This window comes from Sinohyriopsis cumingii, chromosome 17 (assembly GCF_028554795.1).
Source record: "Sinohyriopsis cumingii isolate HCF-2022 chromosome 17, ASM2855479v2, whole genome shotgun sequence".
NCBI lineage: Eukaryota > Metazoa > Mollusca > Bivalvia > Unionida > Unionidae > Sinohyriopsis > Sinohyriopsis cumingii.
Genome location: NC_142977.1, coordinates 56,306,509 through 56,330,010, shown reverse-complemented (window position 1 = coordinate 56,330,010; position 23,502 = coordinate 56,306,509). Strand labels below are relative to the sequence as shown.

The following is a 23,502-nucleotide window of genomic DNA, read 5'->3' as shown; positions in this document are numbered from 1 at the left end:
ATTAGTGCCAAAATTTTCAACATGTACATTGTGACAGTCATATTGGACATCTGCCGTGGTTAGTGTTATTGATAAATAGCTAGATATTGTAAGAAGTATTTCTGCAAAAACCATAATTCTATATGAAAAAGCTGGAGGATTGCCAATTTTTAAGATGACCACAATGGTAGCCATTTTCAGTGTTGCATTAACAGCATGCCTTTCAGAACCAAACAGACATCACGATGCGTCTTTTAGTAAACTGTCCATGTTAATATTACTTCCCATTGAGGAGGGATAGTTAAGAACAAAAGATTTTCAAAATGGCTGCTGTGTTGGCCATATTTCAGGTCAGATCAGCACTATTGTTCATTCAGAACCATCTAGATATCATAATTGGTCTTCCAGTGAAAACCAAATGTTGCTAAAACTTTCCAGTCAGGAGTATCAATAACAAGATTTTCAAGATGGCCACAGCAGCACTTGTATTGGATGTCAGAGCAGCATGCTTTTTATTCAAGACCTCACAGGCACCATATAAAGTCTTCTAGTAAAAGCACAATGCTGACATGCTGTATTTGCCAGACTATAAGTTTTTAAAATCACAAATGTACTTTTAGCTATATATAACGAAACTGATCTGAAAATTTATCGAGTTATCGATATAATGAAATTCACAATACAGTGTGGAATTAAACAGTAATCATTTCCAGGTTTATAATACTACAAATATCACTGTATGCTATTTCAGATTACCAGCAATAGAGAAATTGCATCATAAATCTAAAATGCTGTTGCCACATTTTTGGTGGTGGGGAATAGAGATACAGAGAAATGCATATGTGTTCCTTCGCATTTTTCTTCTTGCACCTCTTGATAAAAACAAAATATGACCCAATATATGAGAGAGATATTCTTTTTTACCTTACTGCCCTTGTTTAGCTGAAGATTTGGTCATTAATAAATTAAATAGTAAATGTAAACTATCAAAATATATACCATACTCCTTCATCGTTTAAATATTCACAATATTTATATCCATATAGACTCAATTTAGGTGTAATCCATATAATCCAAAGAACGACCTTTTCACAAGCTGTCTAAATTTCTTTGCAGTTATAGTGACCTATCCATTCCCAACAAACAGGATTATTTTTTAAGTGACTGTACTCTTCCTGTACTTAAGCGACAAATGATTTTGATCTTTACTCATGTTATATGTTACTTTAAATTGTTCTCTGTAAAAGTTGTTTCTAGATGAGAAATTTACACGAGTAACCACCTGGCATTTCCTTTCTTTATAATATAATATAGATGTTTAGCTTGAAAAATTATTACCTGGTAATATGGGTTGTAGGTTATTAAAATAAGATCGTTAGAAACTTACATGTCACAAAATGCACTAAAACTAATTAAAAATAATAAATAATGAATCAGTCTAAGTAACACAAAAGAGAGGAAACCAGCAAGTTTTGTCAAATTTAACAAATATTTCTTTGGAATATAAAGATAAAATTTAAAAAGGATTTGCAGTATAGTGCATTAAAATCCCACATTGTCCTAAAAGTTTTATCACAAGTCCAAAAGTATAGATTATTCCTAATGAATTCCAGTGGTGTTCCAAATTACATGTAATTCCAATTGTTTTTTGATTGGGAAGGAGAATTATGTTGCTGTTTATAATTTTCTGTGCAAATAGTCACAAAACACAGTACAATATCAACAGTAAACAGCAAACATTGAACAGAATGCAGTAAGAAATTTGCTACTTCAATCCATTATACAGTATGTCTTTCTAGTCAGTACATTTGAGCAAAAAAAAGCACATTTGCTTGCCTCAGAGTGAATAACAGATATTTCATCTTATGTGTGAAAAACGTAAGTATTTTGTTATGCTTTGCCACTTGTTTAAATACTGAGATTTTCATCACTCAATGAAATTTATGTTATTCTCTCGTTGCAAGCAAATATTCTCTATGCAGTACTTCATTTATTCCAATAAAGTGTCAATAACAAAATCATGCTGATAAAATAAATGTTAATTATTTCTGTTTTTCTGTTCTAACTTAATTTACCCCTCTGACAAAGACGTGTGCAATCATACACACACATCTACCCATTTATATACACAGGCATACAAGAGCACAAGCCAGGTAAAGGGATCAATTTTCTACTTGCGTAAAAGAATTTCTAGAAATAAAAGATAAAACTGTTCTTTGTTTTTTTTTAATCACTTACTACTGAACCATCTCTGATATTATTGAGCAATCAAATGATTTTGAAATTGGCAGCTGTGGCTTCAAGATTAGCACCTATATATCACTGGAAGCCATTTGGTGAGACACCCACGTCAATATAACCACCCCATTCAGGTGTAATAACAATAAGATTTGTAACAAGGGAATCATGGCAGCCATACTGGATGTCAGATCACTAGTATTTTCATTTAAGACCAAATAGACACCATAAGAAATCTTCTGGTGCATAACCTCATATTGGTATTAGATTATGCTGAGCTGGAGTAGTAATAACAAGATTTCAAAGATGCATGCAATGGTGGCCATATTTTATATCAGATCATAGTCATTGATTTAGGACCAACCAAACATCCCAAGTCTTTCAGCAAAATACTCACATCAATATGACCATCCTTCTAGCGAGAGTAAAGACATGGTTTTCAATATGGCCACTGTGGTAGCAGCAATATTTTCATTTAGGGACAACTTCACCTAGTGATTTAGTTTTGGAGTAATGATACCAAAATTGTGTTATCCCATAAAATGTTCTCAAGTGCATACAACTACAAAGCTGGAGAAAATTGTTGCATTTTCCACTGCAAAACACAGAACTATATTTTGTTACAGAACTGAGTGTACAAAATAGCCGAGTTTATCATTTAGATGCATCTCCATACCAAATATACAAAATAGGTTAAGTGGGGTTTAATATATTCAGGAAATAAGGATGGGATGAAAATACACAAGTCACGAAAAAGTTATAATGGAATTTTACATGTTTCATTGACAAACACTGACCTAGCTTTTGACATGGTTTGTTGATCACATAGAATTTATCCACATTTCAATTTTCATGAGTATAGATGAAATATGGCCAAGGCAACAAGGGTATCACAAAGGCACACTTCACAATATAGGTCTCTGCAAGTTTATAATGCATTCAATGTAATATATCCTTTATTCACTCTATACAACCAAATATTTTTTATCTAGTACATAGAAAGGCACAAAGTATTAATGAATTTGCTTTCGCAGTAACAGTATTTTGAACCTTAATAATATGCAAATATTATTCTTTTCAAAAGTATTGCTGTAAGAATTTGCAAAGTATGATTCTTAATTAAACATTGAACTGGACACAATTACTCCCATATTTTGTATAGTTTTGCCAGTTAGAAGTAGCAAAAAGTGTATTTTGTTCTTCTCTACAAACTTTAAGGGGAAAGTCTCATATGGTAATTTCATATCTGCCATCAACTCAAGCAAATGACTGGATTTTCACCAGATATTTCTCAATATATGGGATAAATGTATCCTGTCAAGAGGTGTATAGTTCTCATTCAAACGCTAGTGTTTTACAAGTGTGCGTGTGTGAATAGTGCATGTGGGAAAGAGGTCCTAAATTAATTTAGCAACTTAATTTTACTCACAGTGCGTGTAAGACTCTGTCCAGATGTTGAAAGTTTGTGGTGGAAGTGTTTGCAGTTGCCAAGTAGCGTCAACAGTGCCTGGGCATCACAGTCAGCAGGGCCAGTACTGGAAGGTAGCTGTCCCCTTGGCATGAAAACTTTGGCACATTGCCATGGTCTGAATGGCCAAGAAGAGACATCGGTGTTATCCCAGTATATTTTCTCTGATTGTGGATTGTTGTGAAGTAACAACAATTCATCAAACCAGACATCACAATATGATCTACATCTTTTTTGAATGCCCATGTTCCTGTCCACTTATTTCTTTTCACACGGCTAGCACAACACATGGTACATGGTGGCAGTGGCACTGTTTGACCTACATATATTTTTGCTACAAGGGCATGATGCATAGAATTGATCTCACTCTGTATGTGCAGTCCTGATTTCATATAATATAAGGCCAGTGTCACTTTCAGCCAATTTGTGTACTCTTTGCCCTTGACCTTATCTGAGGGTACTGGTGCAGCCATTTCAACCTTCATAAAATTAGTGTTGATTCATGTCATAGGCACCAAACCTGGAATATAAATAAAAGTGTCACACATGACACGAAATGAGTATTGACAATTCGAAATGTCAGTAGATCACCAAATGACTTCAAACATACCGTAAAATTCCAGAGTACCTTAGGTTCAATCCCTCCAGAAATTGGCCAGTAGATAAATATTATAATTTTAATCTATTTATATATAAATATACATTAGTAATTGTAGTGTCTGAGAAATCATTCTCCCAATTATTTACCCAATGTTTATACTGGAAAATACCTCTGCCTTGGAAGTGTGTAGCAACATCACTCAACGAGGTGAAGTAGGCCAAATAGTGAAATTTTGTTTCAACATGCGAAGCTCATTTGAAAACATCAGATTTGTGTTTTGCAATGAAGTGTCTGCAGTTTACATTTGGTGTTAGGGGATCAAAACTGAACATCCTCACTGTTGATCTCACCTGCTTCTATAATTTGCACCCAACTTAGTTTCATTCCATTTATCCAAAACTTACTTTCTTCTTTCTACGGTAAGTGCCACTTTCTGTCATACCTAATTTCCCACTGCATCACGAACTCCCACAATGCCATTATGTCCAGGTGGGTGTTAAATTAAATTTCCTAAAATTTTAAAATGAAAATAAAACAATAATTAATAATATCAATAACTAATTAATGAGATACAACATAAACATATATGTAACTCAAATTAAACAAGAATACCATGTATACATCACATGCCCATTTTGTCTTTATAAAAATCATTATCTTGACAATAACTGGGGACGTATTCTTTTCTGAACAGAATTGTCCCACCACCAAAACAGTTGTCTTAATCTGAAACAATGTGACATTTACCCATCACCTATAGCTTATTTCCTCCCTATATCAGCGATCCATTATAAACATCTGGTAGCCTTATGTGTTCTGTAATTAAGTTATTTTGCAGCATTTTCCCTTGTATGTACCAAACTGAACTTGACAACTGACCTTTGTAAGTACAAATCAAAGGCTTGTTTCTTTGTCTCAAGTGCTAGGTATCCACTAAGATATGTAGTATAGAACTAAAGTTACTGTTAACCTAGACCTTTGACCTCGCCCTCAAAACAAATGGTAATCTTTTTTATCCCGAGTACAAGCGAAGCACCAAAGAGTTGCACAGTCTAGAATTAAAGTTCTTGAATGTGCTGAAATTTAAATTTATGAATACTTAAGACTGCACATTTTGACCCTAAATGAAAAGTTATTTCCTTCTCATACCAAAGGCAAACTATCTCCAGATTGTTTTGGATGCATGTGATCTGAAACTGAATATTTCTGTGCGGAAACAAAAATAAATTAAATTAATTTTTATAATTCAAAATAGTGAGCATGATATCAATCATCATTATGTTGTTATTATTCACTGTTACAATTTGCGTTAGAGCTATTAAATCCAAAAATGACAATACACAGTACTATTAATGTCATGTAAAGGACATAATGTCTGAAATGTAATTATTTAGTAGAAATTGAAATTTGCATCATATTTGAATCTTAGAAACGATTTTGTCTAGTAAAATATGTTTTTTCAATAATACTTACCCAATCATAATACATTAGGAGAACTACTACTACCTCACAAATCCAGCCCTCCCAAATTAAAACGTTTTAGCTCAAAACCTAAATGTGGTAGTTAGAGTGATCTCCTCTTGATATAATTGGAAATAATTCCCATAGAATCATTAAATCATCAGCTACTACTGGAGTGGAAGGTATGCTCTCTATATGGGCGTTACTATTTTGCCTTACAGACAGGATCTTGTCTACAGCACTATGCTGATTACACTGCTGGATAACTGGGTTCATTAATGACCTGGGCTTTTTGGTACTGATGTACCAGCACTAGGTATTGTATGCTGGAAGTGTGTGGTAGCACTAAGCAAATCTTTGAAAGCAGACAAGTTTGTTTTGTTGCTGACTGATGCTATATGATCAACTGTGGTCATGGCCCATTGTGATCAAAGTTTTATGGCACAGTCCATTTGTGAAGAACATGGCCATCTTGTGATATTTGTCCACATAGACAATACATAATTATGATACACTGAGGACTGTAATTGAAGATGTCATTGACTTCCACCTCACTCCCCATAGCCATTCCCCTAAGGGTAGGGATAAAGCTAAGTGCAAATTCTGGTTGCATAAGTGACTTAATGATGTGTCATATGCATATTTAATTTGTATTGTTTGTTGGGTTTTCTTAATGATCAGATGTTATGTTTATCTGTATTTTGTACCTGACCTATGTCAAAAATCAAGTTGACGTTTTACCTGACCAGTGACATTTATCTGTGAACAACATAATACATAATATTAGGTAATATTTCTCTCTGCGTATAGATTAAATATTCAACTAAAAAGTGCTCAGTACTATTCTTGGACTAAAGCATTGATTTGAATAATAGTGAATTCAAACAAGGACATTTTGGATACTATTATTCTGATACATCAAAAGACTGTTAACACATACCACATTCCAGGCCATTGGCACATTAGCATGTTTGAGACTACAGGCACATCAGCACATTCAATATATATTGGAACTTATTTGGAACACCACTGGAATTCAATTGGAACTTCATATGTTTGGACTTGTGATAGAATGTAAATTTTTGTCAACTCATTGGGGTAAAGAAGAATTAACAAAGGCCAGATTAGTAATGAAGATGTTGAAAAAGCAAATACCACAATTCATGTCTGTGGTTATTTAGCAAGATATCTATCAACTAAAGATTGGCTAATATATTACAAAAGCCATATACAAAAAGGGCTTCTGGACACGTGATTCTCTAATATTGTCTTCATACATGACTATTTTTGTGGAGATCATGTATATTATTCAATGACATAGTTGAAGACACTGATGCTTTAGTGGCTGAGAAAAAAGTCCAGCAATTCCAGGAATTCCTTTAAACAGTAGTGTATTAAAAGTTTGAAACCATCTTTAATATTCTTCAACTATAACAAGATTTTCAAATAAGCTTTTAAAGCAGACATAATGGTTATTAGATTGACACTATACTGAGTAAATATCACTTGAAGTTTTTGTGTAAAAAAAACCTAAGTCATTATAACCAATAACAGCAAAATGTCAAGACACCGTGATAAAATAAAATCTTTAAAAACTCACAATATCTTTAATATATTCTCAAAAAGCTCGAGAAAACAAAACCAGAAAAGCACCATATATTCTCTGATATTATTGTTATCATTATTTAAAAGAGTCTTAATGAAGCTTAAAAATGCATTTGAAAGAAATGAAATATATTGCAAATGCAAATATTAATAATGCAGGAACATCAAGCATGAATAAGTATATACAATGTTATAACTGTCATGTTCAAAATCTTTTGTCATGTGGCATTTATTTCAGGGGCATAAACCATGGATGTACTTCTGGAAATATATAAATTTTGACTTGGAAAAACAGTCGCTCACAAAGAATTTGAAGAGTTTATAAACATCTTTCGATGATGAATAAATTTAATAAACATATTTTAACAATTTCAATGGCAATTTTAATAATTTCTTGCAATATTATAATATAAGCATGAAACATTTATGTTGAGGGCATGAACTAGTAAAAGTTATGCAGATCGTGTGTTAGGTACAGACTATTTCAGTAATGGGTGTCGTTTCTTAGAATCTGATTACATATATCTTTAAATGCAATTATTCACTTCAAACAAATCCTCGTACATCCTTTGTAAGATCAGTATTTACTTGCCCTTATAAACATATATGGCAAAACTCAGTGTTAAGGTACATGGACATTCTTGACAAGGTCAAGCGTAAGGTGTGATCTAGTACAGACTGGATTGAATGTTGTGTGTTGAAATGTCACAAGAACATTGCATGTACAAAACAATTTTTGTACCATCCTATATTGTGACGATTTTGCCCGACATGCTCTTTTCTTGACCCAGTTTAGTACCTGAACACCACTGCAAAAGTTGATATCTATCAACAATTTTCATATGATGACAGGAAAGGTTCAGAGCATTCAGTAATAAGGACTGAATAAACTTTGGTTAAACTATTTTAGTATTACATTTTGAGAACAATATATAATATTTAAGATGAGTAAATGCACCTATATGACCCCACGGATATATACTTTAGCTAGTACTAATACATGTAGTAGCACTTCTACATTCTAGTATGGGGCTACGACATCAAAGGTACACGTGGCAAGCGAGGTTTTGTTCTAACTTCCATCCTCAAATTAGCGAGTTTCCATATTGTTATTCATATTCAGTGATTAATATACATTTATGATGAGCTAAATATAACTTCTGAGTTTACTGTAATTGTAATGTCTATCCATATATTATCATAAATCTTTATCACTCATAGCATTGTGTACATCACCATTTCTGTTTATTTCCAAAGAGGTATATTAGGCAACTTCTAAATGGTTGCTTGACATGCATCCTCAGCTGTGACTGGTTCTTGGTCGGATGTCAGGGTTGCAGAATTTCGTGCCTGAATACTATAAATAACTGCTGCATTATTGTTGGGGCTTGGGAGATGTCGGTGGAGGTGGGAGGAAATAATACAGTCTGTTGTAAGAATCAGGATGTGTATGTATATATGTTGCCAGAGGGAATTAAAAACAACAACAGGGGTGAAGTCAAGAGTTAATATAAACAATTGTTTTATACCACAAGATAAAATATATCCAATGTTTATGCAGGAAAAGAACATTTTCTTTTTATTATATGCTAAACCTGCTCCTACATCAAAGCTTACAAGATAACATAGTTTCATTCTATTTTTTTTCCAACTTACATTTTTCTTTCTTTTTTAAAAGCCACATTCTGTATCTTTTCATTCTCAAGCTGTCTTTAATTGCATTGCCAGCAGATGTGCATAAAATTTTGAAGATGCACGTATTACCTAAAAATAAAAATTTTAATTTTAAATATATTATGTAATGAGAAAGGAAAACTAAAAATGTGTTCATGGAACATGGATGCCCCACCACTGTGAATGAGAATGACCTAAATGCAAATCTTAACCAAATTATGATGAATGGATGGATGGAGAGACAGACAATTATTTGCCCCAAACATAGTGGGGCATACAATTTATGGAACAATTGTTTCAGGGTTCAAACTATGATTAAACTAGTAAAACAGGACATGGAGTCATACCCATAATACACTCTAAAGTTTTTCACTGACACAAGATCCCGGGATCCTGAAGAATCCAATCAAGGTTTCAATACATGTGTGAACATTCTCAAAAGACCAACTTTTATTATGCTGCACATTCAAAACAGGGAACCAGATTACGTGTATAGACAATCTTATCAGGAATAGGTAATTTATCCCATTTAAAGCATCTTGAAAAATGCAATCATCAGACTAGTTCATTACATGATCAACCAATGCAATGTATCGGGTGTTCAATGATACATGTTGACTTGAAAAAGCATATTTAATATAAGTAGATTAATACCTTAGGTCCTCAGGTGGCCAAGCGGCAGAGTGCGCGCCTTTGCAAGTCAATGACATCTTACCTCTGTCCACAGATTCTAGGACTTTTCAGTCAAATGTCCGTGAGAAAGCTTGCTAAGTAACTTCGCATGTTTGGTGGTTCTTCTTAGGATTTTTCTGGGTTCCTCCTCCACCAGATATAGTGGCTGCCATTTATAGCCAATCATGTGCTGAAAAATGGTGCAAAACCCATAACAACAACAACATACAAAACACCTTAACTGTTTTATTCCCAAGAAACTGGCCTTGGAGTAATTATGGAAAACTCCACATCAAATGATCTGAAAAGGTAATATCAATGTATTCCAAACAACACAGCTTTATTTCTTGGTTAGAATCAAGTCTGAACAGATATGAAAATTGTGCATATATGAAACTATCAGGTGCCAAGCTTAAAAAAAATACATATAAATAATTAAATAAATAAATGATTCAATCAATTAATTATTAATATTTTTTAATGATCGTGAAAAAATCCTACTTTATCAATTCTGAACAGGATCTTGATATTGCTTTGATTATCACCATGTATTTCAAATACTGACAAAATATTCCCACACGCAAAGCAGTTACCATTTGTGTAAAAATGGGCATGAATCATACATTAACAACACAGAACGTGAAGCTTGTTGTATGCACTAAATTAAGTCTAAGAAACTGTCTGCACATCAGTGTTACCCAAATTCTAGATTTCTCAAGAATAATGAAGAAAACCTGTATTAATGCATAAATTTAATTTGTTTGACAAACTGAGCCGAGCATATTGATCTCATTCCAATGCAAAATGAACAAGAGACTCAACTGAGCTTGATATCACTCATCTGTGTAACTAACATATGTAAGTTTGTTAAAGCAAATTCAAACATGTATTGAAACTGGTGTGAATAGAAACAATTGGAGCACTTACTTACCACATTTCTCATTACCTTAAAAAACCCTCAAAGACACAATTCTTTTTGAAGGGACTGATGCTTCACTGGAATTTCCATGGAATCCAAGATAAGACTTTCATTTTTGTAATTATCTGAGCAATGAAATCATCTCTGATAATCTTGATAACCTCTAACACAACAAATCTGGTACACAACTATTTTCTTATGTCTGTGTTGCTTATGATCACAAGACATCTCAAAGTTCAGTAAAAGTTCTTTACCATGACCTCTGACATTGAACCAAATGGCATAGACAGAAATAACTGAACTTGTTGCAGACAATGTCAAAATATAACCAAATGCTAGGCTGCTTAAATCTTTAAGAAATATTTATTTGGTATATCAATAAATTGGCTTTATTGCTAAAAAATTATTTTATACCTGTGTATGTGATTGTGCTTACAAGGAGTACAGCTAACAAACTGAGTCAAAACCTTTAATTTTAAAATCAATGTCACAGTGTTAGCTACCACCTTGTTCTTTGGAATTCAAATAAGTCTGGTTAAATTTATTTATATATGTTCATGCCATAACGTTCATAAGCTTAATTAAGTACAACTTGCAATAAATAACTGCTGACTTTATCTCAGGTCTGGTTTTCAAAACTTAAACTTCACAAATGTGTGGATGTACTGATGGTCAGGTATGCACTATGTCCATTCATACCACTTGAATATTGCAAGATATGATTTAATAAAAACCATTGTCAATGCCACCATTTATACAAGAACAGTGATAAACAAATTTTGAATGGTTATGGTGTCATGACTGAGTTCAGAAAGCCATCATATTTATTAGAACTAGCTACGCTTTGCTATAGTGATTTTCAGGATGGCCATTAAGGCAGCCATTTTGGAGGTTGATTCACCGTAATACAGGAACAAAAATACATTGCAAGAAAGAAGTAATTCTTTAGTTATTTTTTTAAACCAAAACATGTCAGTATGGCAATCAATTATGGAGATGTAGCTTTTATTAGATGTGTCAAATTTTGAGAGGTCACACACGCATCATTTTCTTTCATGACCAATTACATACAGAGAGAAGTGTTTTCTTGACAATTGTGTCAAAATGACCAGCCCCTAAAAAGGACCTAATCGACAAGTTTACAAAAGGCATTTACAATGTTTGGGCCTCTAAACTGAGACTGTGACTCTAAGAAAATAGCAGAGCGACTCTGAAGTTCTGGGACATGAAAGTCTTGGAATCTCAAACTAGAATTTCCATTCACAGCCCTGGTTGATGATAAATTATGTATCATGTATAACAACTTTTAAGGCATAAGTCCATAATATGTGCTGTGAAATCTGGTCAAACTCTAATGTGTCATGTTTGAAGAGGAGTCATTTAATGGTTTTTGTTGTATTTTTGTGTAGTAATTATGTATTTAGTAATTATGGCAGAATGGTATCATTTGCTTAAATTTAAAATACGTTAAGACTGGTTGTGTTGCATCAAGTTTAGCAAAATTCTTTTAAGTAGTACAATATGTATTCATTAATTAGTATTCATTTAATGAGATTTATATTTTAGTAACATTGACTACATTTGATGCTGAATCAGCATATTTTGTGCAAAATTAAACGTTCTCTATGATAGCGTGTTTTTCATTTAAAACTGGTCTGTATCTGGTGAGAGGTTTTCACAAAGGAGTCATTTAAAGGCTTATCTATTTTAGTAGGCGTGGCCTTACTTGACAGTAGATCGGCAACATTTCTAAGATCTTGAATGATCATATCAAGATCATGTCTGCCAAGATTTCTTGAAATTCATTGTGTGTTTTGAGATGAAGTCCACTACGGTGCGATGCTTTTTGTCAAATTTGGTTAGATTCTGTATGATGGTTTTGCATAAGTCATTCAAAGGTTTCTCTAATTTCAGTGTTTACATCATGTCACATGGCTACGAATGGAACAACATTATGCATTTATGACTAACAGATTTATTTGATCATATTATGAATTCATTGGTATTGATACTTTTATGGAAACTAGATTAGCTGTCTGTATAGCAAAACATCTATCTGAGTTAGTTTGTATCCATTACCCGGGCCATTTACTATGGGGTGTTCCAAGAAAATTCCAGAGAGATTACAAACAATAACAACATCGCCCGTACAGAAAAATCTCACCAGTTCACATGAGCTGCTCATAAGCTGCACATGAGAACCTTGTTAGAAATGTATGCAGATTGGGTAGACTTTGTAGGCTCATGTGTGCAGTTTGTTAGATCTTGTGAGCCAAGGAAAAACTAACCTGATTCTCACGTGTACAGATTTTGCTCACGTGAGAATCTACATTTTCACACGAGAAAGTAGAACTTAGAAAACATTATTTTCCATTACATACAACCATGTTTGAAAATAAGGCAGAGTTCTAATTTCTCACGTGAGTTATCACGTGAGAAACGTGGACTTTGATTCTGATTAAACACATATTTCAAATTTATTCAAAGTTGGATTTTCTCATGTGAGTTATCACATGAGCAATTTGGACTTAAATATTTTGTGTAAATGTTGAATGTCAAGCATCTCCATTATTGTCAAATATACATCATTTCTATTTGGCACGTGTTCATGTTGCTTTGTTGTATTTTTTAAATTTTAAAACATCTTCAACTTATTTTCTCACAGTGAGTTTTAATCTTATTTTGACCCAACAGGCTCCTTGTATTTGAACATATTACGGTTCATTTCACTGTTCATAAAATGAAACAATTCAGAATTAAGGTCTTGTGTAACCAGACTACCCATTAAACTTTAACATCTGTCAAAGAATAGAGTTAATAACTTGCATACTGATCGTGGTTAATGTTTAATAAAGTTATCCGTAAAAAGGTGAAATGTTTCTCTCCCCAAAATACACAGTTTACAGATATAAAAAGGAAATAAAACTTTTGCCCTAAAATGAATCCTATGTTCCATAAACATATGATGCAGCTCCTTTATTTACAAACTTCTAAAACCCCACTATAAAATTGTAAAATAAATACATAGCCACATATCTGGAAAAAAATAAACACTGATGCACAGTCCTTTTGGCCTAATAAACTCTCAAGTCATTTTCCAGAAAAATTGGAGAATTACATAAACTACGTCGTTTTCTTCCATGCCTAACATTCGCACAAAAAGTCAATACAATCTTATACTTACTGAATTGTGTAATTCGGCTTAGGGGTCATCCATTTAGTACGTAAGCAAAAATCTGGCAAAGCTTGACCCCCCCCCCCACGCATGCATACTTTTTTTACGCTCCCCCCCCCCCCTCGCGTACGTACGCTTGGCGCCCCTCTCCCCATATTCTATAAAACGACCTATGTTTAATCCACGCAGAAACCATGAAGGATTAATAATATTAACGTGTTTAATAAAACATTGTCCACCGACGTTGAATGTCTGGCATCAAAGAAATACGCGGGGTAACATTACATTAAACATTTTGTCTAGTGTCCGCCAAAATTCAAACGCCAACTGAACAGTCGAACAGGTTATGTATTAGATTAATTATTATCGAGGTTTCACCCCAGCCCCGTTTCCTATGCATATGTACATTATCAGTATAAAAAAAAAACATGTACTGTACATAAAATTTAATAAATCCGTAAGAAACAGTCTAATCCAGTCGTGTTTGGTTGTGTAGCTGTTTCGCACTGTTTTACACGTGTATATTCTTGGCAATGGAAAATTTTGCTTATTTGCAGCCATTTAAATGTTCTGATTGTGTCATTTCAAAGTTTATAAAAGAAATTTCCTATTGAAATAATCATAAAACAAATCACTGACGTTTACGTTAACTTTTCTGTGACCCAGGTTATAGGAGTACACGGTGGAAAAATCGGCTTGTTAGAACCATTAGAGTGTCCTATGGGGCATGGCTCGGCACAAGCTACTGTAAAAACATCAAAATTAACTTGGTCTATATTAATTAACTTATTAATGATATGAATTCACTTATAGCTCAGTTTTTATGAAACATCAGATAATAAAATAGCATTTATTTGATAAATAAAATATAACATAAGAAATACCCGAGTACATGTGTACAAAGGAGTGTAAAACCAGAAGGGCTCGCATCGTTGCTTACAATTTAAATGTCAGTCATACAGTAGTATAAAATGATAAAAGTATTATTTTTATACTAAATGTATGACTGACTTTTATATTGTAATCAATGATACAAGCCCCTATGCGTACAACAACGAGTTTACTAATAATTTACCCTTTATGGCGCCCCAGATAAACTCAACAGATGCTGGATGTTGACCTACAGTGGACATATAGAATAGCACTTTTAAACCGAACAGACAGAAATTTACGCGCGGGCCATGTTCTCTTAGCAAGGGCCACGCTGTTTATGAAGAATGTTATTTAATAATCTCCTGCAACATGTTTGCTCTTAAAACATTCTGACAGCAAGAGTGTGGATATTATTAAAATATAGAAACCAACACCAACATCTAAAGATGTCCACGTCGGTACTGATGTTAATGTCCAGTAAGAAACAGAAGACGTCGACGTGCTGTTAGGGAAGATTCAAGGATTATGAAAGACTGGTTCTTTGCCGAGAAAGAGGTAAGTTACTTTTTCTCATTTCTTTTTACTATTTTCGCATATAGAATGATCAAAGTGGATAGCCTGAATCATCGACATTATAAGCATGGTCGTTTAAAATTGAGCCAAGGGTTTGTTTCAGATTTTACTTAAAGATAATAATTCAACCTCCTGTTTCTAAAAATGATATCTACACCATACTATCATCGAATATTTAAGCCTTCCGCAATTCAACTGTGCAACCATGTCTGGCTCTTACCCCCACCCCCAATAATAATGCGGGCGCCTCAGTGAGGAGCACTTGCGTTACTGCTTGAAACAATATGTACAAACATAAATGTTCTTCGTATTATTTTATTGCTGACTGGCTGGATCAGGATAAGCATACACGATTGAGAACCAAATGCAGTAGCTTAATTCATGATTTTATTCCTAAAAGACATTTGCCCTGTCTGTCAAATATTTTGATTGGTAAATTTAAAATAGAGATTTAATTGGATAAGGATTACAGCTTTTCTTAATGCTTATATACACTTATAGACTAGGACTCTTTTGCCAACCAAATCGTTTTCTCATTTCAGTGCATTCTTTCTGTTCTGCATAGATTAAAAACAAGATCAATTATACTAATTTTTATCCTTTTACAGATTAAATTTCATGAAGGTCACAAAATTTAATGAACACAACAAAGTTAGCAATCATTTGAAAGAAGTGCAAAACATTGACAGCAACATGAAGAAGTCAGACAAAACTGCATTGCCATGCTAGAGGAAATTCCGACTCCAGTAAAGGGTATGTATAAGACGCTTCAAATCTTTTGATGTAATACACATGATAACATATGCATTTCAGACTCTAAAATTTGACCCCCAATACATTGTTGTTTTCAAATATAAAAATTGGAAAGCAGATTTTGAATTTCTTTATATATTTCAAATGTACATATTTTGGAAAAATGTATCCTAAATGTTTTGGAGAAATCTTCCAGAGGACTGTTCCAGAAGTAGAGATGTCAATATTTTGGAAATTTCTAATGTGTACCCATCATTCCTAACGATTGGTTACCAGAGTATACAATCAAAAGGAAATTGTATTAAATGTGAAGCTGAACTGCTTTGTTGTAGGTTCACATGTTCCAACCCCAAAAAGAGCTGTAAGCATAATTATTACTAACATAAGTGGCAAAAATCATAATCTGAGCACAACGAGTATAAATTACATGCCATTATCACAGAAACCTGTATGGAAAATGTATATGCAGTTATAATTTTTGTCACAAATCAGCTGAACTCGTGTGGATTAGTAGTATGGATGAGAAGAGACACAAAAGAAATTGATAAATTATTTGTGCATAACAGTCATTTCGACTAGTGTACATGTCTACAGTAACTTTCGCGAATCGTCATAAAGTCCATAAATGTTGATTGTTGTATTATCCTGAACCTGCCATGGTTCATCCCATAACGACGGTCCAGTGCAACATGTTTTTAAGTTTAACAAACTCTCTTTTCTCTAACATTTTTCAGTTACATAACATCCATCAGTTGCATTGATACATCCCGGGTTATTTTTCTTGTTGTTTTTTCTTCTTTTTTTTTATAAATGATAAATGTGCCATTTATTATCTATTTAAGCTGGACTGCTATGTGTGTAGTATCATAATAGAATGAATCTAGGGCAAATGGTTTCACATTCAAGAACCTGTCTGTTTTCTTGGAACTGTTTGATGTAAAATTCATGCAGAAGTTACAAATGCATTAATTTTTATTTGATTTTTTCAAAACTGTTATTAAGTAGCAAACTTTTTTTATCTTTCTATTTCAGTTTGTATAGTTGTCCATTTCATTTATTTTTTGTCGTAACATGGTGGTATAATAAGTGCATGTTACAGTAGCCATGTTAAACCAGACATTCATATTGTGGTTAATTTTATTTGACCCAGATAATGTCACCAGGATCTGAAAACAAGAGTGTTTTAAGTCATGAGAAAATTGGCACATGAACCATGGACAGACATGAAGTTAGGATGGTCAGGCTTGAAATATCTGCGTTGATTCTTAAATAGGTCACTTGAGAAAGGATTGTATTATTATACAGACCACGTATGACAAGTAAAGTGTAAGCAACCATATGAGCCCCTTTGGACACTTTTTTTAAACGGGTACCCAATTGTTCGTTTTATTACCCAGGTTATTATCTATGGGAGAATACCCGGGTACACATTGGCATCTTTATCCAGAAGTAGTCAAATTTGGAATATGCAACATGACTTGCAGGTATCTCATCAACAGTGCAGTTTATATGTTTGCTACTGAACTATGGTAATTTTATTGGTAGAGCTATTTGACTTGTAGTCCAAAGGATGAACTTTCAGACTGGGTTGGGTGCATAAGTGAGTTGGCTCCTATTTTCAAAGTGTGATAAAGTGCCATCTAATCCAAACTACAATTATGTATTTTGCCTTTAACTTGTGAAACGAATCTTTAAAAATCAACCTTACATAATGTCTCAAATGCTGTGATCAGAAGAAAAAAAACTTCTACCAACTTTTTCATTTCCATTTCAGGTTTCATTTTTCAACAGTTCAAAACTGAGCCTGCTAACTTAAATTCAGTGGTCAACAGGAAGTGCATTGGTTCACAGAGAACAATCTGCAAGTGAAAATATTGTTGCAGACTGGCAAATAATGAAATTCAGAAGCAGGAATGTCAATTACACGTTTTGTTTGCTTCGAATTTTCTGGAACAGTGAAGAATGGTCTTCATGTGAAGCAAATTTCCAGCAGTATCTTTCATTATGACCTTAAAGTGTTTAGAATAAATGTGATGTATTAATATAACAGGTACATACATACATACATACATACATACATGCATACATACATACATGCTCTAGTTGTCTTACCTTATTAAAAGATCACTAATCGAACTCAGATTATATGCTTATGATTACTAGATTTGAATATTGATCTTACTCTGTTTAATTATTGTATTCAATAAAAACTAAATACTATAGTTGTTTTTTGTTGTTTTTGCTCATGTGAGCAAGATGCTGCTCACGTGAGCAAAATCTTGCTCACATGAGCGAGGTGTGGCTCACATGAGCAAGATATTGCTCTTATTAACAATTCCTGCACATGTGATTTTCTTATTAGAATCTATTTGCTCACGTGAGTTCTACCTAATTTGCATGTTCAATTGCACATGAGACTAACCTGAGTTAGATCTCACGTGAGAATCTCATGTGTAGAAGGGTAGGCAGTTTTGGTGTGGGAGATGAACAGCTGAAGAACTATCTATTTGTTTGCTTCGACCCCCAAAACATTAATATCAGGGTCGATGTCTTACATTGTAGGTATAATGGTACCAAGTGTACAACCCCATGTGTGATTAGCTTAAGGTGTTGGGAGAATTGTATTCAGAAATAAACAACAAAACTAGCTGTGATATGTGTATTATGTAAGAGTTGTATTTCTGTCAAACTAAAGAAGGTTAAGCCTCTTGGCAACATGTGAGATCATGTTAATTCATATCTAGATCACATTTTGTATTTTTTATGATTTTTTTAATATGGGGTACACATCACTGAAAATGTTTTGATTAGATAACTCTTACCCCTCTCTAGGCCCAGCAGAGTTGTATCTCTTAAAGGCAAAGGAGTACCTGGTTCTGTCGTTGTCAAATTGACAATCTAACATTGTTCTCTGTGAAAGTGTGTGAGACGCAGGCTGAGGTAGGATAGAAAGTATATTTATTTCACAAAACATTAGCATTGAGGTCTATGGAAAAAGAATTGGTACCGTGATACCTGTAGGACTACACAGCGGATTTACCATTGTTGTCAAGACCGTAAGGGGAAATAACTTCATAAAAACGTTAACGGTGTCGAGTCAAATTTCGTTAGTAATAAATCAATTGGACATTGACACAATTAATTTTAATATATGTTCTCTACATTTGTTTCGCAATACTGACCTTTTCACTGGTGACAATCAATACAGAATCATATGTTACTCTAAATTACCTTCAAAGATGACTTCACGATAAAGTTCTTGTCAAAGGATGACCTGCAATTTTTTGTGACGCTAGACTGTCAAACAGAGCGGCATGTAAACAGAACACAGATTTCACTTCCGGATCGTTACCCAGGCCTAATTACTCACTGTGCACTGTAGCCGAAATACACACGGTAAACCACATCCTGAGCTCATATTCTCAAGAATAAACAATTACCTTTAAATCCCTACCAAAAAAGCATAACTATAACTCTTTTATCAACACCAAAATGAGAGAGGAACAAAATATACTACAATTACATTCGTGTACTGATATGGAAGTACTAATTGTGACTTGATTCCAATTGCCATGTCTTAAAATGTCCTAGTTCAATAACTTTTTTTCACATAGAGCAAAGCATGGTGGCAAATCTTGTATTTACACGTGAAAATATAAGAATATATCTTTTAAATGTTAATATAGGAATGATAAAATAAAAAAATAAATTTTCCAATAATCGTATATATTTCACAACTAAATATCGTCGATAAAGAGCAGGTATGTTTTTGATATAGAAGTGTCTCTTTAGGCAGGTTTCACTTTACACAGAGTGAAATGAGCACATACTTAGGACGCGTCTCCCCTTTTAATAGTAGACTGAACCCAAATTAACCACTCTCTATTATCAACCGATTACATTAACAACATTTCAGCTTCTTTGTAATAATAATAATAATAATAATAAAAATAAAATATTTATTTTCAAATTATAAGTTTATGTGGAGCCATTCCATTCGAAGAACCGTTATGGTTAAATAGTTACGGAAGGTTTGAGGCATTGCAGCTTGATTCACAGTTTGATCGTCTTATAATTCGATTCCAGGTGAGTGGCTCTCCAGTCAGAACCGGCTATGCCGCTGGGCAGCAGCTCTCAGACAATACAATTCACTCAATCAGTATTGAACACTGGAATAATACAAGATCAAATTGGTTCTAATTTTACATCTATTTTACAAGATGCCATTTTTGTACACACATTATAAATACTCTTTCAGAGTTACACTTCTTAATAGTGTCTAATCTTTGCAAAGATTACTGTTTGAAACTAAGACCATTTGGTTCATCAAAGTCAGTTTAAAATAAGATATTGCAAAATGTATTTTGAAGCATTTGTAAGAACAATCATCATTACGGTATCATTGTTGTAAATCCTTGAAAGAACTATGAGCCGAAAATAAGAGCGAACATATCAATGGAAACACAATCAAATTGTACTACAATGTAACTTTTATCAGAAGATAGTGATTGACTTGTACATTTGTGTCAAGGCTGGGATAAAACTACGCAATTCTTTTTTTGGTGAAAACTTAACTATGTAATATTATTGATATTTGATAATGCTTTAACTTTTAAAAAAGCATACACAATAAATACAGAAAGCTATTTGTCCTCGCACTAAGGACTTTGTCAGCATCTTGATATATTCTCTACTGACCGTTAACATTCACTCGAGGTAATAATAATGCTAACATATAGTCCCAGATATGCGGTAGCTTGTAATGTCCCCCGACCCTGTTCAGCATCCAGAGATACAGTTAAGCACACACTATATATTAAAGATACAAAACAATATATACGGATTATATGTCTAGAGGAGGAGTATTCAGATGTTGGGTAATGCATAGACAATAAAACTTAATATAGCTAGGTTAAAATCCGGTGAATTTTAATTAAGATGGCGCGTGACTATAGTGTGCTATACATTGTTTTAGTCATGATGTAATTGCAAATAATAAAATATTCAACTTTTCAAAACTTTCAGCATGAAAAGGGAAAAAGGACGCATGGATTCACTTAGTTTCTTACTGTACTTTAGATATTGATTTCGGCGGTCGAGTCATGATAATTATCTTCATACAGTTTCATAAAATGTTTTAGTGGTTTGAATGTTTTAGATCTGATAAAGAACCTTGCCACACAATTATATTCTATCGTGCTTTCACGTTAGTATTGGAGCGCGACAACCTGGTCTAGGTATTTAAAACATCGTCTAGTGATGTTTAATAACGATCCATCCAAGCCTATCACAAGATTGATAAGGCAAAGCGGAGAAGTAAATATTAACGGACGAAGAGACGAAAACACCGACAGACTGATATCACTGGTCAACAGTGAAATCATTACTGACTTGAAAAGGCCCTAATCTGTAGTATTTTGGTGTGCCGAACACGAATATAACCGTGAAAAATTTGTATTGGCTCTCGTTTTGAAGATATTCATATACCTCATTTTCTATGTTTCACTGTGTAAATTTCTCCAGTAGGACTGCAGCAACATCCGGAATAATGATGTAACATTGCATAATACCATCATGCTCACATCATCCACAGTTGATTGCATCATTTTCTGATGCAATGCAATACTAATGCCATGCGGCTGCTGAAGTAAGTTGACGTCAGCAGTGTACTATACATGTGTAGGCCTATTATACTAATGCCAGGCGGCTGCTGAAGCTGACGTAAGCAGTGTACTATATAAAGCCCAATCAGATAGGTTCAGCATTTAAAATATTTTAGACGTTGTGCGAGACAGTTCAAGCTACTGTTACATAAAACTTATTATTTTATCCATTTACGTACAATAAAGAACAGTAATGCCTCGAAAGTGTGTTAATACCGCGGACAATTTTTGCTATATTTGTGGGGAAGTGACATTTGCCAACCAGAAGAAAAGTATCAATTCTCAAGTGAAGAAGGCATATCATCTTTACTTCGGATGCAAGGTTGGTGACCAAGACAAGCCTTGGGCTCCGCATATATGCTGTGCTACATGTACAACACAGCTTTCACAGTGGTTGAATTGCAAAAGGTCATCAATGCCGTTTGCAGTCCCAATGGTGTGGAGAGAGCCAAGCAACCACCTAAATGACTGTTACTTCTGCTTGGTTCCTCCTCTTTCCGGCGGAATAACGAAGCGAAAGAAGTCGAGAATAGTCTACCCAAACATTCCGTCTGCATTGAGACCAGTTCCACATGGTGAGGGACTTCCTATTCCAGAACCTCCAGCAGAATATTCTCTTGATTCATCTGACGAAGACAAAGGTGAGTCGACCTGTTCTTCTCCTGGTCCATCAGCATGCAGTGATCCAGATTTTCACTGTGGTGCATCATCAACCCCACACAGAATAACACAGGAAGAACTAAATGACCTGATTCGTGATTTGGACTTATCAAAGAACAAGGCAGAATTGCTAGGATCAAGACTCCAACAATGGAATCTTCTTGAAGAAGATGTCACAATTACTGCATATCGAAAGCGCCACCAGCAATTGGAGCCTTTCTTCAGAAAGGAAAGTAATCTGATATTCTGTTCCGATATTGAGGGCCTCATGAATGCTTTAAAAATCACTCATGACCCACAAGAATGGAGACTATTTGTGGACTCTTCGAAACTGAGTCTCAAGGCTGTGCTTTTGCACAATGGAAACATTCTTCCATCTATTCCAGTAGCGTATGCTGTCCACATGAAAGAGACATACGATAACTTAAGGCAGCTACTGAATTCCATTGAGTATAACAAGTACAGCTGGCACCTCTGTGGTGATTTGAAGGTAGTTGCCCTTTTAATGGGACTGCAGCAAGGATATACAAAATACATGTGTTTCTTATGCGAGTGGGATAGCCGAGCAAGGGAAATGCACTACATGAGGAAGGAATGGACTCACAGGCAGAATGTAGCCATTGCAGAGAAGAATATCCAACACCCAGCTCTGGTTGAGGCTCAGAAAATCTTGCTACCACCCCTTCACATCAAACTAGGTTTGATGAAGAACTTCGTGAAAGCCATTGACCGGACTTTGCCAGCATTCCGATACCTGCATGAAAAATTCCCTCGACTCAGCGAAGCAAAGATTAAAGAGGGAGTTTTTGTGGGTCCTCAGATTCGAGAGCTTTTCAAAGATGACCGGTTCAACAACTTGCTGGAAGGTGACGCGAAACAAGCATGGAATGCTTTTCGCCTAGTTTCTACAAACTTCCTCGGAAATGTTAGGGCAGAAAACTATAAGGAACTAGTAGAAGACATGTTGATGAAGTATAAGAAACTTGGCTGCAATATGTCTCTAAAGATTCACTTCCTTCATTCCCATTTGGATTTCTTTCCTAGCAACTGTGGTATTGTTAGTGATGAACACGGTGAACGTTTTCATCAAGATATCGCAACAATGGAACAAAGATACCAGGGAAAATGGTCCACTACAATGCTGGCTGACTACTGCTGGACACTCCTCAGAGATGCTCCCGAACAGCT

At 34.4% G+C, this 23,502-nt stretch overlaps 2 long non-coding RNA genes across 2 annotated transcripts; one reads left to right on the top strand and one right to left on the bottom strand.

The window, feature by feature from the left end:
• Positions 1 to 3,705: 3,705 nt before the first annotated feature.
• Positions 3,706 to 9,112, bottom strand: LOC149778809 (uncharacterized). The gene is made up of 3 exons (XR_016415365.1): positions 9,009 to 9,112; positions 4,729 to 4,796; positions 3,706 to 4,205 (listed from the first exon to the last, which is right to left on the bottom strand). It is a non-coding gene; the product is annotated as an uncharacterized LOC149778809 (long non-coding RNA).
• A 5,723-nt stretch (positions 9,113 to 14,835) lies between these two features.
• LOC149778808 (uncharacterized) lies at positions 14,836 to 18,133 on the top strand. The gene is made up of 3 exons (XR_016415364.1): positions 14,836 to 15,220; positions 15,847 to 15,991; positions 17,766 to 18,133. It is a non-coding gene; the product is annotated as an uncharacterized LOC149778808 (long non-coding RNA).
• The last annotated feature ends 5,369 nt before the right edge of the window (positions 18,134 to 23,502 follow it).